This window comes from Salvelinus namaycush, chromosome 27 (assembly GCF_016432855.1).
Source record: "Salvelinus namaycush isolate Seneca chromosome 27, SaNama_1.0, whole genome shotgun sequence".
NCBI lineage: Eukaryota > Metazoa > Chordata > Actinopteri > Salmoniformes > Salmonidae > Salvelinus > Salvelinus namaycush.
In genome coordinates, this window is record NC_052333.1 from 16,188,356 (window position 1) to 16,201,401 (window position 13,046).

The 13,046-nt window shown below is 42.7% G+C and overlaps 1 protein-coding gene across 1 annotated transcript in view; it reads left to right on the forward strand.

The window, feature by feature from the left end:
* Nucleotides 1-13,046, forward strand: part of LOC120022575 (syndecan-3-like) — a 41,506-nt gene that overhangs the window by 20,136 nt on the left and 8,324 nt on the right. The window lies entirely within an intron of this gene.

Sequence of the window (13,046 nt, forward strand, 5' to 3'; positions counted from 1 at the left end):
AGACCTGAAACAAACGAACTTACATATAGACGAAGGACGCAAGAACAGGAACAGACTACCTAAAACGAACGAACAAACGAAACAGTCCCATGTGGATTACACAGACACAGGAACAATCACCCACAAACAAACAGTGTGAAAACACCTACCTTTATATGACTCTCAATCAGAGGAAATGAAAACCACCTGCCTCTAATTGAGAGCCATATCAGGTCACCCTAAACCAACATAGAAACAGAAAACATAGACTGCCCACCCAAACTCACGTCCTGACCAACTAAACACATACCAAACAACAGAAAACAGGTCAGGAACGTGACATGGCCTAAATAAGTTCAGGAGTAAAAATGTACTTAACAAGTTAGATAATAAGTTGCACAGATTAACTCTGGGGGCAATAATAGTGTTTAACATGATTTTTGAATGACTACCCATCTCTGTACCCCACACATACAATTATCTTTTAAGGTCCCTCAGTCGAGCAGTGAATTTCAAGCACAGTGTCACGCCCTGACCTTAGTATTCTATGTTTTCTATATTATTTTGGTCAGGTCAGGGTGTGACGAGGGTGGGTATGATTGTTTTGTATTGCCTAGGTTTGTTTTCATGTCTAGGTGTGTTTGTAAGTCTAGGCATATGTAGGTCTATGGTGGCCTGAATTGGTTCCCAATCAGAGGCAGCTGTTTATCGTTGTCTCTGATTGGGGATCATATTTAGGTAGCCATTTTCCCTTTGGTATTCGTGGATTCTTGTCTATGTGTAGTTGCCTGTCAGCACTCGGTTTATATAGCTTCACGTTCGTTTTGTTTAGTGTTTATTTCTTCATTAAAAGAAGTATGTATTCATATCACGCTGCGCCTTGGTCTCATCAATACCATGAACGTGACACACAGATTCAACCACAAAGACCAGGGAGGTTTTCCCATGCCTCTCAAAGAAGGGCACCTATTGCTAGATGGGTAAAAAAAAGAAGCAGACATTGAATATCCCTTTGAGCATGGTTTAGTTATTAATTACACGTTGGATGATGTATCAATACACCCAGTCACTACAAAGATACAGGTGTCCTTCCTAACTCAGTTGATGGAGAGGAAGGAAACTGCTCAGTGATTTTTATCATGATGCCAATGGTGACTTTAAAACAGTTACAGAGTTTAATGGCTGTGATAGGAGAGAACTGAGGATGGATCAAAAACATTATAGTTACCTAAATGACAGAGTGAAAAGAAGGAAGATTGTACAGAATAAAAAATATTCCAAAACATGCATCCTGTTTGCAATAAGGCATTAAAGCAGGGGTGTCAAACTCATTCCATGGAGGGCCTAGTGTCTGCAGGTTTTTGGGTTTTCCTTTCAATTAAGCCCTAGACAACCAGGTGTGGGGAGTTCCTAACTAATTAGTGATGTTAATTCATCAATCAAGTACAAGGGAGGAGCGAAAACCCGCAGACACTCGGCCCTCCGTGGAATGAGTTTGACACCTGTGCATTAAAGTAATACTGCAAAAAAATAACTTTTTGCCCTGAATACAAAGCATTATGCTTGGGCCAACACAACACATCACTGAGTACCACTTTTCATATTTTCAAGCATGGTGGTGGCTGCATCATGTTATGGGTACTTGTCATCGGCAAGGATTAGGGAGTTTTTTAGGATAAAAATAAAAGGAATAGAGTTTGCATTCTGACAGACACTGGGAGACAAATTCACCTTTCAACAGGACAATAACCTAAAATGCAAGGCCAAATATACACTGGAGTTACTTACCAAGAAGACATTAAATGTTCCTGAGTGGCCTAGTTACAGTTTTGACTTAAATCAGCTTGAACATCTATGGCAAGACTTGAAAATGACTGTCTAGCAATGATCAACAACCAACTTGACAGAGCTTTTAGAATTTTAAAAAGAATAATGGGCAAATATTGTACCATCCAGGTTTGCAAAGCTCTTAGACTTACCCAGAAAGACTTACAGCTGTAATCACTGCCAAAGGGAATTCTAAGGTGTTGACTTAGGGCAGGGACACAACTTTGGTTTTAGAGGTGGGGGGACATACATTTTTATATATTTCAGAATGTTTTCAACCCCCCCGTCCCCAGTGAAACACACAAGTTGATAGGAAAACCCCTGACTCGGGGTTGAATATCAATCTAATCAACAACAAAAAAAATGATTAAATGTTTTATTTATATTTAGCTTACGGCACCTGGTATTCCCAGGTGGTTTCCCATCCCGATACTAACCAGACCCGACCCTGAGCAGGCGTGTTCAGGGTGGTATGGGCACAAGTGTATTTTCTACCCTGTTTTAGGTCCCTTGGCTCATCTCTGCAACTCCTCAATGGGCTCGAGAGAGAGAGAGGCGACGGTCGAGTCATGCGTCCTCTGAAACATGACCTGCCTGTGCATCTACTTTTTATCACACTGCTCGCTTAACCTGGATGTCAGCCACACCAATGTGTCGGAGGAAACACCGCTCGACTGACTACCGGAGTCACCATATTACTACACGTATAAACTCCTGATAAACGCATTGGCTTTTTATTATTTTATTTCACCTTTATTTGAGAACAAGTTCTCATTTACAACTGCGACCTTTGCCAAGATAAAGCAAAGCAGTTTGACAAAAACAACAACACAGAGTTACACATGGGATAAACAAACGTACAGTTAATAACACAATATAAAAATATATATACAGTGTGTGCAAATGTAGTAAGATTAGGGAGGAATGGCAATAAATAGGCCATAGTGACAAAATAATTATAATTTAACATTAACACTGGAGTGATAGATGTGCAGATGATGATGTGCAAGTAGGGATACTGGGGTGCAAAAGAGCAAAAATAAATAACAATATGGGGATGAGGTAGTTGGGTGGGCTATTTACAGATGGGCTGTGTACAGGTACAGTGATCGGTAAGCTGCTCTGACAAAGTTAGTGAGGGAGATATGTCTCCAGCTTCAGTGATTTTTACAATTCGTTCCAGTCATTGGCAGCAGAGAACTGGAAGGAAAGGCGGCCAAAGCAGGTGTTGGCTTTGGGGATGACCAGGGAAATATACCTGCTGGAGGGCGTGCTACGGGTGGGTGTTGCTATGGTGACCAGTGAGCTGAGATAAGGCGGGGCTTTACCTAGCAAAGACTTATAGATGACCTGGTGCCAGTGGGTTTGGCGACGAATATGTAGCGAGGGCCAGCCAACGTGAGCATACAGGTCGCAGTGGTGGGTGGTATATGGGGCTTTGGTGACAAAACGGATAAACTACATCCAATTTACTGAGTAGAGTGTTGGAGGCTATTTTGTAAATGACATCGCCAAAGTCAAGGATCGGCAGGATAGTCAGTTTTACGAGGGTATGTTTGGCAGCATGAGTGAAGGAAGCTTTGTTGCGAAATAGGAAGCCGATTCTAGATTTAATTTTGTATTGGAGATGCTTAATGTGAGTCTGGAAGGAGAGTTTACAGTCTAGCCAGACACCTAGGTATTTGTAGTTGTCCACATATTCTAAGTCAGAACCGTCCAGAGTAGTGATGCTAGTCGGGCGGGCAGCGATCGGTTGAAGAGCATGCATTTAGTTTTACTAGCGTTTAAGTGCAGTTGGAGGCCACGGAAGTTGTTGAATGGCATTGGAGCTCGTTTGGAGGTTTGTTAACACAGTGTCCAAAGAAGGGCCAGATGTATACAGAATGGTGTCGTCTGAGTAGAGGTTCAATGATGGCCTACCCCAGCCAAACCCAGACGACTCTGGGCCAATTGTGCGCCGCCCTATGGGACTCCCAATCACGGCCGGTTGTGATACAGCCTGGAATCAAACCAGGGTCTGTAGTGATGCCTCTAGCACTGAGATGCAGTGCCTTAGACCGCTGCGCCACTCGGGAGCCTGTAATTGCTTGAGGCAATCATAAAGCACTAAACCAGAGCATGCAGTTATCAGGAACACAAAATAATAAGCTTGAGCTGGGACTGGAAAACAGTTTTGCACATCAACAGTTATGGAATTCATACATATGCAAAGTATTGACATAGAACCACTAGCCTCTAGTCCTGTGTAGCAGACTGTGTGTTATGAACCACTAGCCTCTACTCCTGTGTAGCAGACTGTGTGTTATGAACCACTAGCCTCTACTCCTGTGTAGCAGACTGTGTGTTATGAACCACTAGCCTCTACTCCTGTGTAGCAGACTGTGTGTTATGAACCATTAGCCTCTACTCTTGTGTAGCAGACTGTGTGTTATGAACCACTAGCCTCTACTCTTGTGTAGCAGACTGTGTGTTATGAACCACTAGCCTCTACTCCTGTGTAGCAGACTGTGTGTTATGAACCACTAGCCTCTACTCCTGTGTAGCAGACTGTGTGTTATGAACCACTAGCCTCTAGTCCTCTGTAGCAGACTGTGTGTTATGAACCACTAGCCTCTAGTCCTCTGTAGCAGACTGTGTGTTATGAACCACTAGCCTCTAGTCCTGTGTAGCAGACTGTGTGTTATGAACCACTAGCCTCTAGTCCTGTGTAGCAGACTGTGTGTTATGAACCACTAGCCTCTAGTCCTCTGTAGCAGACTGTGTGTTATGAACCACTAGCCTCTAGTCCTCTGTAGCAGACTGTGTGTTATGAACCACTAGCCTCTAGTCCTGTGTAGCAGACTGTGTGTTATGAACCACTAGCCTCTAGTCCTGTGTAGCAGACTGTGTGTTATGAACCACTAGCCTCTAGTCCTCTGTAGCAGACTGTGTGTTATGAACCACTAGCCTCTAGTCCTGTGTAGCAGACTGTGTGTTATGAACCACTAGCCTCTAGTCCTCTATAGCAGACTGTGTGTTATGAACCACTAGCCTCTAGTCCTCTGTAGCAGACTGTGTGTTATGAACCACTAGCCTCTAGTCCTCTGTAGCAGACTGTGTGTTATGAACCACTAGCCTCTACTCCTGTGTAGCAGACTGTGTGTTATGAACCACTAGCCTCTAGTCCTGTGTAGAAGACTGTGTGTTATGAACCACTAGCCTCTACTCCTGTGTAGCAGACTGTGTGTTATGAACCACTAGCCTCTAATCCGATGTAGCAGGATATGTATTTTGATGTGAATCACAGTTTAGCTCCCTGTCTCTGTGAGAGAGAGCAGGGAGCTGGTTGACCTAGCAGGATCAGCCTGTTAGAAACCAGAAAAACATGCGCGCACGCTCACACGCACGCACGCACGCACGCACGCACGCACGCACACACACACTCACGCAGACACACACACACACTGGAAAACAGTAAAGACAGGAAAAGCCTGGACTTAAAATAACATGTCATTCATACAGCAACTTATAACAACAGTTAACTTCAAAAACAAAGGGGCTTATTATAGACTGGAGGGTGCAACGTCATGGAACCGAATGGCTAGATAATAATGTGTTGTGTAGAATGGATATGATTCACTGGCATGTAGAATTTCTGCTCTATACCCTACGGTTCTATCTGCTACAGTCTACACATTACACATTACAGTGCATTGAATAAGGGTGGGGTTACTGAGGGGTAGAACTGTCACAAAACAGGATGAAAGAGTTAGCCAGCTAACTTTCCTAAACATTCTGAAAGAACACCATAAGTTTGACTTGAAACAAAGACTGACTTGTATGTAACAACCCAGAAGTTAGCTGGCTCACTTGACCTTTAGCTGGCTCACTTGACCTTTAGCTGGCTCACTTGACCTTTAGCTGGCTCACTTGACCTTTAGCTGGCTCACTTGACCTTTCGGATCCTGCTTTTAACTTTTACCGCCTCTCAACCCCGTATCCGGGATCACCCCCCACCCCCCCCACACTGATTAGCATCGCTAGCATAGCTTCACAAGTAAATAGTAGCATCTAAATATCATTAAATCACAAGTCCAAGACACCAGATGAAAGATACAGATCTTGTGAATAAACCCATCATTTCTGTTTTTTAAAATGTTTTACAGGGAAGACACAATATGTAAATCTATTAGCTAACCACGTTAGCAAAATACACCATCTTTCTTTGTCCACCATTTTCTCTCTCCACCACTAGCTATCACCAATTCGGCTAAACTAAGATATTGATAGCCACAAACCAAGAAAAAAACTCATCAGATGACAGTCTGATAACATATTTATGGTATAGGATAGGTGTTGTTAGAAAAAAGTGCATATTTCAGGTAGAAATCACAGTTTACAATTGCACCGACCATCACAAATCGACTAGAATTACTAGATAGAGCAACGTGTATGACCAATTTACTCATCATAAAACATTTCATAAAAATAGACAAAGCATAGCAATGGAAAGACACAGTTCTTGTGATTTCAGACCATATTTCAGATTTTCTAAGCGTTTTTCAGCGAAAACACAATAAATCGATAAGTTAGCATACCACATGTGCAAACGTTAGTAGAGCATGAATTCAAGGCAAAGGGAGCTATAACGTTATCATCGCCAAAATATATTAATTTTTTCACTAACCTTCTCAGAATTCTTCCGATGACACTCCTGTAACATCATTTTACAACATACATATACAGTTTGTTCGAAAATGTGCATATTTAGCCATACAAAACCGTGGTTATACAATGGAAATAGTCACAACTCAAGCATCAAAATGAGGGACGTCAGCTTTCAGAGTGATCTAGTTTAATCGAAAGCTAATCATATACTTGACTAAAAAATACAGAGTTGACAGGAATCGAAAGACAAATTAGTTCTTAATGCAACCGCTGACTTACATTTTTAAAATTATCCTTACTTTTCAATACAGGGTTCGCCAAGTGAAGCTATACCAAACAAAATGGCGAAATATGCGTTTAAAATATTTCGACAGAACAACGATTTATCATATTAAATATTGCTTACTTTGAGCTGTTCTTCCATCAGATTCTTGGGCAATGTATCCTTTCTATGTTATAAATTTCTTTTGGTCGATAGATGTCCTCTGTCCTTCGAAATGTCCACTACCAACGACCGAGACCCCCGAAACGTTCCCAAAGCTAAAAAGTGCACGACAAAGAAATTCCTCAGAATCGCACTAAACGGATATAAATTGCTATAAAACGGTTCAAATTAACTACATTATGATGTTTTTAACAACTATAACGAGTAAAAACATGACCAGAGAAATATTACTGGTTAAACAACGATTTGGAATGAGGCAAGTCCGATGTCCATCCCGCTTGTGACGCGCGAACAAAAGAGAGTGTACTCCCACGTTTTGTGGTTTTATATGGGCTGGGATTGTGCAATCGATTCCATTCAAAACGTGATGACGTACAGACACCCAGAGGAAGACGTAGGCAGTGTCGGTTTCTTCATAGCATTCACTGTCGCCTTAAAAACAGACTCCAGATCAGGGGTAAAAATTTCTGAAATCTGACCCCTGTCATGAAAAGTGCTGTAGATATTGTTCTGTACCACTCAGAGACAAAATTCCAACGGCTATAGAAACTATAAAGTGTTTTCTATCCAATAATAACAATAATATGCATATTGTACGATCAAGAATTTAGCACGAGGCAGTTTAATTTGGAGACCCAAATATGCTAATGCGGAACAGCACCCCCTATAGTTCCAAGAGGTTAATTAACATCCATGTGTTCACGATATTTGTTACACTTCAAGATATATTCATAAGACATTATAAGAATGTCATACATGCTCATGACAAGTCGTACATTCATTATAACCACATCATAATGCATTGTATGTGTGTGTGTCCACCTCTCAGTGTGGTGTGTTAACTACCGTTGTGTTGTATAGCGTACATGTGCTTCTGTTTTTAGCTGACTTTCCTGACTGTCTGTGTGCAGACAAACTGCAGCCTCGGCTGTATTCGCCACCCAAAATCACATCACACACACACACACACACACACACACACACACACACACACACACACACACACACACACACACACACACACACACACACACACACCACAAACAAACCCTGTGATTACATACACTCTCACACACTTGTTTATACGAGCACAGACATACGTATGTACACACACCCTGTCATTATACACAGAGTAACACACTCCAGAATTAGGTCATACCATACATTTACATTTGTAATATGCACTCATATATATTGACCCTGCGGATGTAGAGACATTACTGTAGAAGGATAAACATAGAATAAACATAAAGGATATACATACATAAACAATTCTATAGACATGCATCTCTCTGTCCTTCTCTATCTCTCTCTCACATACACATCATAAACACACACAGACATAACCTACATGCTTACTCAGACTGAACACAGAGGAAAACAAAGCAGGCGTGAAACACAGTACGTGTGTGTGTGTGTGTGTGTGTGTGTGTGTGTGTGTGTGTGTGTGTGTGTGTGTGTGTGTGTGTGTGTGTGTGTGTGTGTGTGTGTGTGTGTGTGTGTGTGTGTGTGTGTGTGTGTGTGTGTGTAATCAGGGGTGGTATGTGAGAGGCTTCTTCAAGGGACAGTCTCTCACAGCTAGCCTGAGGAGGAGGGGAAATATGGGAGGATGAGAGGAGAGGAAGGAGGGGGTTGTTGACACAGCTCCAACAACAATCAGAGAAGGATTGGGAGAGAGGGTGTGGGAGAGAGAGATAAAGAGAGAAGGAGGGATAGATAAGGGAGAAAAACAGATGAAAGGAAAGATATAGGGAGACCGATGAAGGGCGAGAGCTGGAGGAGAGAAACAGTCTGTTTTTAACTTGTTTTTGGGTTGTTTATTTGGTGTTACGTAACTCCTGCCTATTTAGTTACAGTCATGTGTGTACGTATAAGTTGTGTTTGCGTGTGTGTTCATTTAAGGTTGTGTGTGTGGTTGCTTCACTGTGGGAGATGTGAATTTCTGTGAAAGGCAGAGGTTGCTCCTAGCAACGGGCCTCATTGTAAAACAGATCCTTGCTATAGACACACACACACACACACACACTGCTGCCATGAACGGTTTGAGATGTCTTTTCAGCACTTTTCAGTGCTGACTGATCGTTGGGTTTGCTAGTAACAGTAGCCCTGCAATAAAAGAAAGGTTCAGCCTACTTTCAAACTTCCTGACTCCCATGTGAATGTTGTTTCTCTACAGACCTGCTCAGAGAATCAAAACAACATTTAGTAATTCTCCCATTTGTAAGAACTTTCATTTGGACCTATATCTTTCGATCTCTTATAGTTCTATCTCAGAGGTAGTGTTGAGTCAATTCAATTAGTTGAATTACATTTTAGTTCTTTTTTTTGTGAGCTCAGCGCGCCGTTTCTCTAGAGAAATTAAATCATTCACGAGAGAAATCAAATCATTCTCTAGAGAAATCAAATCATTCACGAGAGAAATCAAATCATTCACGAGAGAAATCAAATCATTCACGAGAGAAATCAAATCATTCTCTAGAGAAATCAAATCATTCACGAGAGAAATCAAATCATTCACGAGAGAAATCAAATCATTCACGAGAGAAATCAAATCAAGAACGACTGTATGTGGGACGCTGGGAGTTTTCATTAGGCAAATATTCAACCTAGTTCAGCGTAGAAACGTGGTTATTAACTACAATGACCATAATCCATTGCACCTGTTCTTCCCGGCTTGGACAGAGACGGATGGTCTACACAGACCGCATAAGAGAGGAATGTACAGACGAGGGTTAGTGACCCTTCGTGAGGTAGCTCTGCCCGATTGATAGTTGTAGTAATAAGCAGTCTTGAATATATACCTTATGTACTTTGAAGAACTAGTACAATTATTTTCAGACAGCTCTGCAGCATACTTAGGCAGCTACTAGCCTAACTAAGTAGGATGACTCAAAGACTGGGAGCACAGAGATAACGGTAGATGGTTGTCTAGCTGGCTGGATGCTACTGTCTGATCAGAGATAACGGTAGATGGTTGTCTAGCTGGCTGGATGCTACTGTCTGATCAGAGATAACGGTAGATGGTTGTCTAGCTGGCTGGATGCTACTGTCTGATCAGAGATAACGGTAGATGGTTGTCTAGCTGGCTGGATGCTACTGTCTGATCAGAGATAACGGTAGATGGTTGTCTAGCTGGCTGGATGCTACTGTCTGATCAGAGATAACGGTAGATGGTTGTCTAGCTGGCTGGATGCTACTGCCTGATCAGAGATAACGGTAGATGGTTGTCTAGCTGGCTGGATGCTACTGTCTGATCAGAGATAACGGTAGATGGTTGTCTAGCTGGCTGGATGCTATTGTCTGATCAGAGATAACGGTAGATGGTTGTCTAGCTGGCTGGATGCTACTGTCTGATCAGAGATAACGGTAGATGGTTGTCTAGCTGGCTGGATGCTACTGTCTGATCAGAGATAACGGTAGATGGTTGTCTAGCTGGCTGGATGCTACTGTCTGATCAGAGATAACGGTAGATGGTTGTCTAGCTGGCTGGATGCTACTGCCTGATCAGAGATAACGGTAGATGGTTGTCTAGCTGGCTGGATGCTACTGTCTGATCAGAGATAACGGTAGATGGTTGTCTAGCTGGCTGGATGCTATTGTCTGATCAGAGATAACGGTAGATGGTTGTCTAGCTGGCTGGATGCTACTGCCTGATCAGAGATAACGGTAGATGGTTGTCTAGCTGGCTGGATGCTACTGTCTGATCAGAGATAACGGTAGATGGTTGTCTAGCTGGCTGGATGCTACTGTCTGATCAGAGATAACGGTAGATGGTTGTCTAGCTGGCTGGATGCTACTGCCTGATCAGAGATAACGGTAGATGGTTGTCTAGCTGGCTGGATGCTACTGCCTGATCAGAGATAACGGTAGATGGTTGTCTAGCTGGCTGGATGCTACTGTCTGATCAGAGATAACGGTAGATGGTTGTCTAGCTGGCTGGATGCTATTGTCTGATCAGAGATAACGGTAGATGGTTGTCTAGCTGGCTGGATGCTACTGCCTGATCAGAGATAACGGTAGATGGTTGTCTAGCTGGCTGGATGCTACTGTCTGATCAGAGATAACGGTAGATGGTTGTCTAGCTGGCTGGATGCTACTGTCTGATCAGAGATAACGGTAGATGGTTGTCTAGCTGGCTGGATGCTACTGCCTGATCAGAGATAACGGTAGATGGTTGTCTAGCTGGCTGGATGCTACTGCCTGATCAGAGATAACGGTAGATGGTTGTCTAGCTGGCTGGATGCTACTGCCTGATCAGAGATAACGGTAGATGGTTGTCTAGCTGGCTGGATGCTACTGTCTGATCAGAGATAACGGTAGATGGTTGTCTAGCTGGCTGGATGCTACTGCCTGATCAGAGATAACGGTAGATGGTTGTCTAGCTGGCTGGATGCTACTGCCTGATCAGAGATAACGGTAGATGGTTGTCTAGCTGGCTGGATGCTACTGCCTGATCAGAGATAACGGTAGATGGTTGTCTAGCTGGCTGGCTGGATGCTACTGCCTGATCAGAAATGAGATAATGACTTTAAAAACAAAGAAATACATATACATATTTCATAGTAATTTCCTATTTTTCTATTGATGTTTACCCAATGTGGACCTGACAGAGACAATGGAATGTTTTCAATATTTTGGCATTTGAATCACTTTAAAGTCATTATTTCATAACGCATTCAATGTTTAAAAAAGTATCAAAAACTAAATAGAAAAACGTGATTCTTTTTGAATAATCCAAACTGACCTCAAAAAGCACTAATCACTCAGAGAAAATCTATTCCCTGTAGTGCACTACTACTATAACTAAAGCACAGCGCATTAAAAGGAGTGCACTATAAGAGGAAAAAGCACTACTTCTGACCAAAAGCTGGACACTATACAGGGGATAGGGTGCCAGAAATAGTGCATTATAGAGTGAATAGCGTTCCAGTTGAAATGTGGTTCTAGTACGGTCCATAGTGAAGCAAGTAGTGCCTCACTGAGGTCAGGGTTCTACTTTCTACATTCCATGATGGTTTAATTGGCTTTCAGTGGCATCAAATTTCCTTTGTGTTTCCTGGAGGCAGAGAGCAGTGAGATTACACTAGCTAACTGGCACTGTCTGTCTGTGTGTCTGCCTGTTTCTTCCTGCCTGCCAGATGTTGACTTTATGATATGATGACTGCTTACACAACAGTTTATAAGGAACAGTAGGAAGCTAGCTGATAGTACTACAGTAATTATCCAAATAAAATCTACAGTATCTACCCTGAACCTATCATATCTACCATAAACCACCCCACATCTTTCCAAGTCACCCCATATCTAACATCCCTATTCCCAATAGCCATATGAAGTGGCATGTCCTCAGCCGTAGGCGACTTAACCGTTTTGGGGAAGGTCAGAGAGGGTGGAGGTGAGGACATTCAGGCTGGCGGGAGCTCACCATGACCCTGTCACCTTTCTCTTGACCTGAGTTTGGGGTGGCTAGGTCATCACAGCACGACCACAGGACCAGACAGTAGCATAAATCCCAGTTAAAAGACAAACGCAGTGCACAGCTTGTTAATCTGCGTTTGTTTAAATCCCAGTTAAAAGACAAACGCAGTGCACAGCTTGTTAATCTGCGTTTGTTTAAATTTTTTACATTTTACATTTTAGTCATTTAGCAGACGCTCTTATCCAGAGCGACTTACAGTAGAGTGCATACATTTTTATTACATTTACATACTGAGACAAGGGTATCCCTACCGGCCAAACCCTCCCTAACCCGGACGACGCTATGCCAATTGTGCGTCGCCCCACGGACCTCCTGGTTGCGGCCGGCTGCGACAGAGCCTGGGCGTGAACCCAGAGACTCTGGTGGCGCAGCTAGCACTGCGATGCAGTGCCCTAGACCACTGCGCCACCCGGGAGGTCATCCCAGTTTGTAAATCCCAGTTTGTTTTGAAATGTAGATGAGCTGTTCTAATGTACCTACCTGGATTATTGTGGTGTACTATGGTTGTGGTGTGTTTTGGTTTTATGCTGGTAATGAAACGTCTCTCTCATCGTTTGCTATTTTTCTGACTGTATGTAACTCTCAGGTGAAACAGTGTTTCTGGGCTGTATAAAAATATGACAGACATTGTTATGTATCCAACATCCAATTATTGAGATTACCAACAAA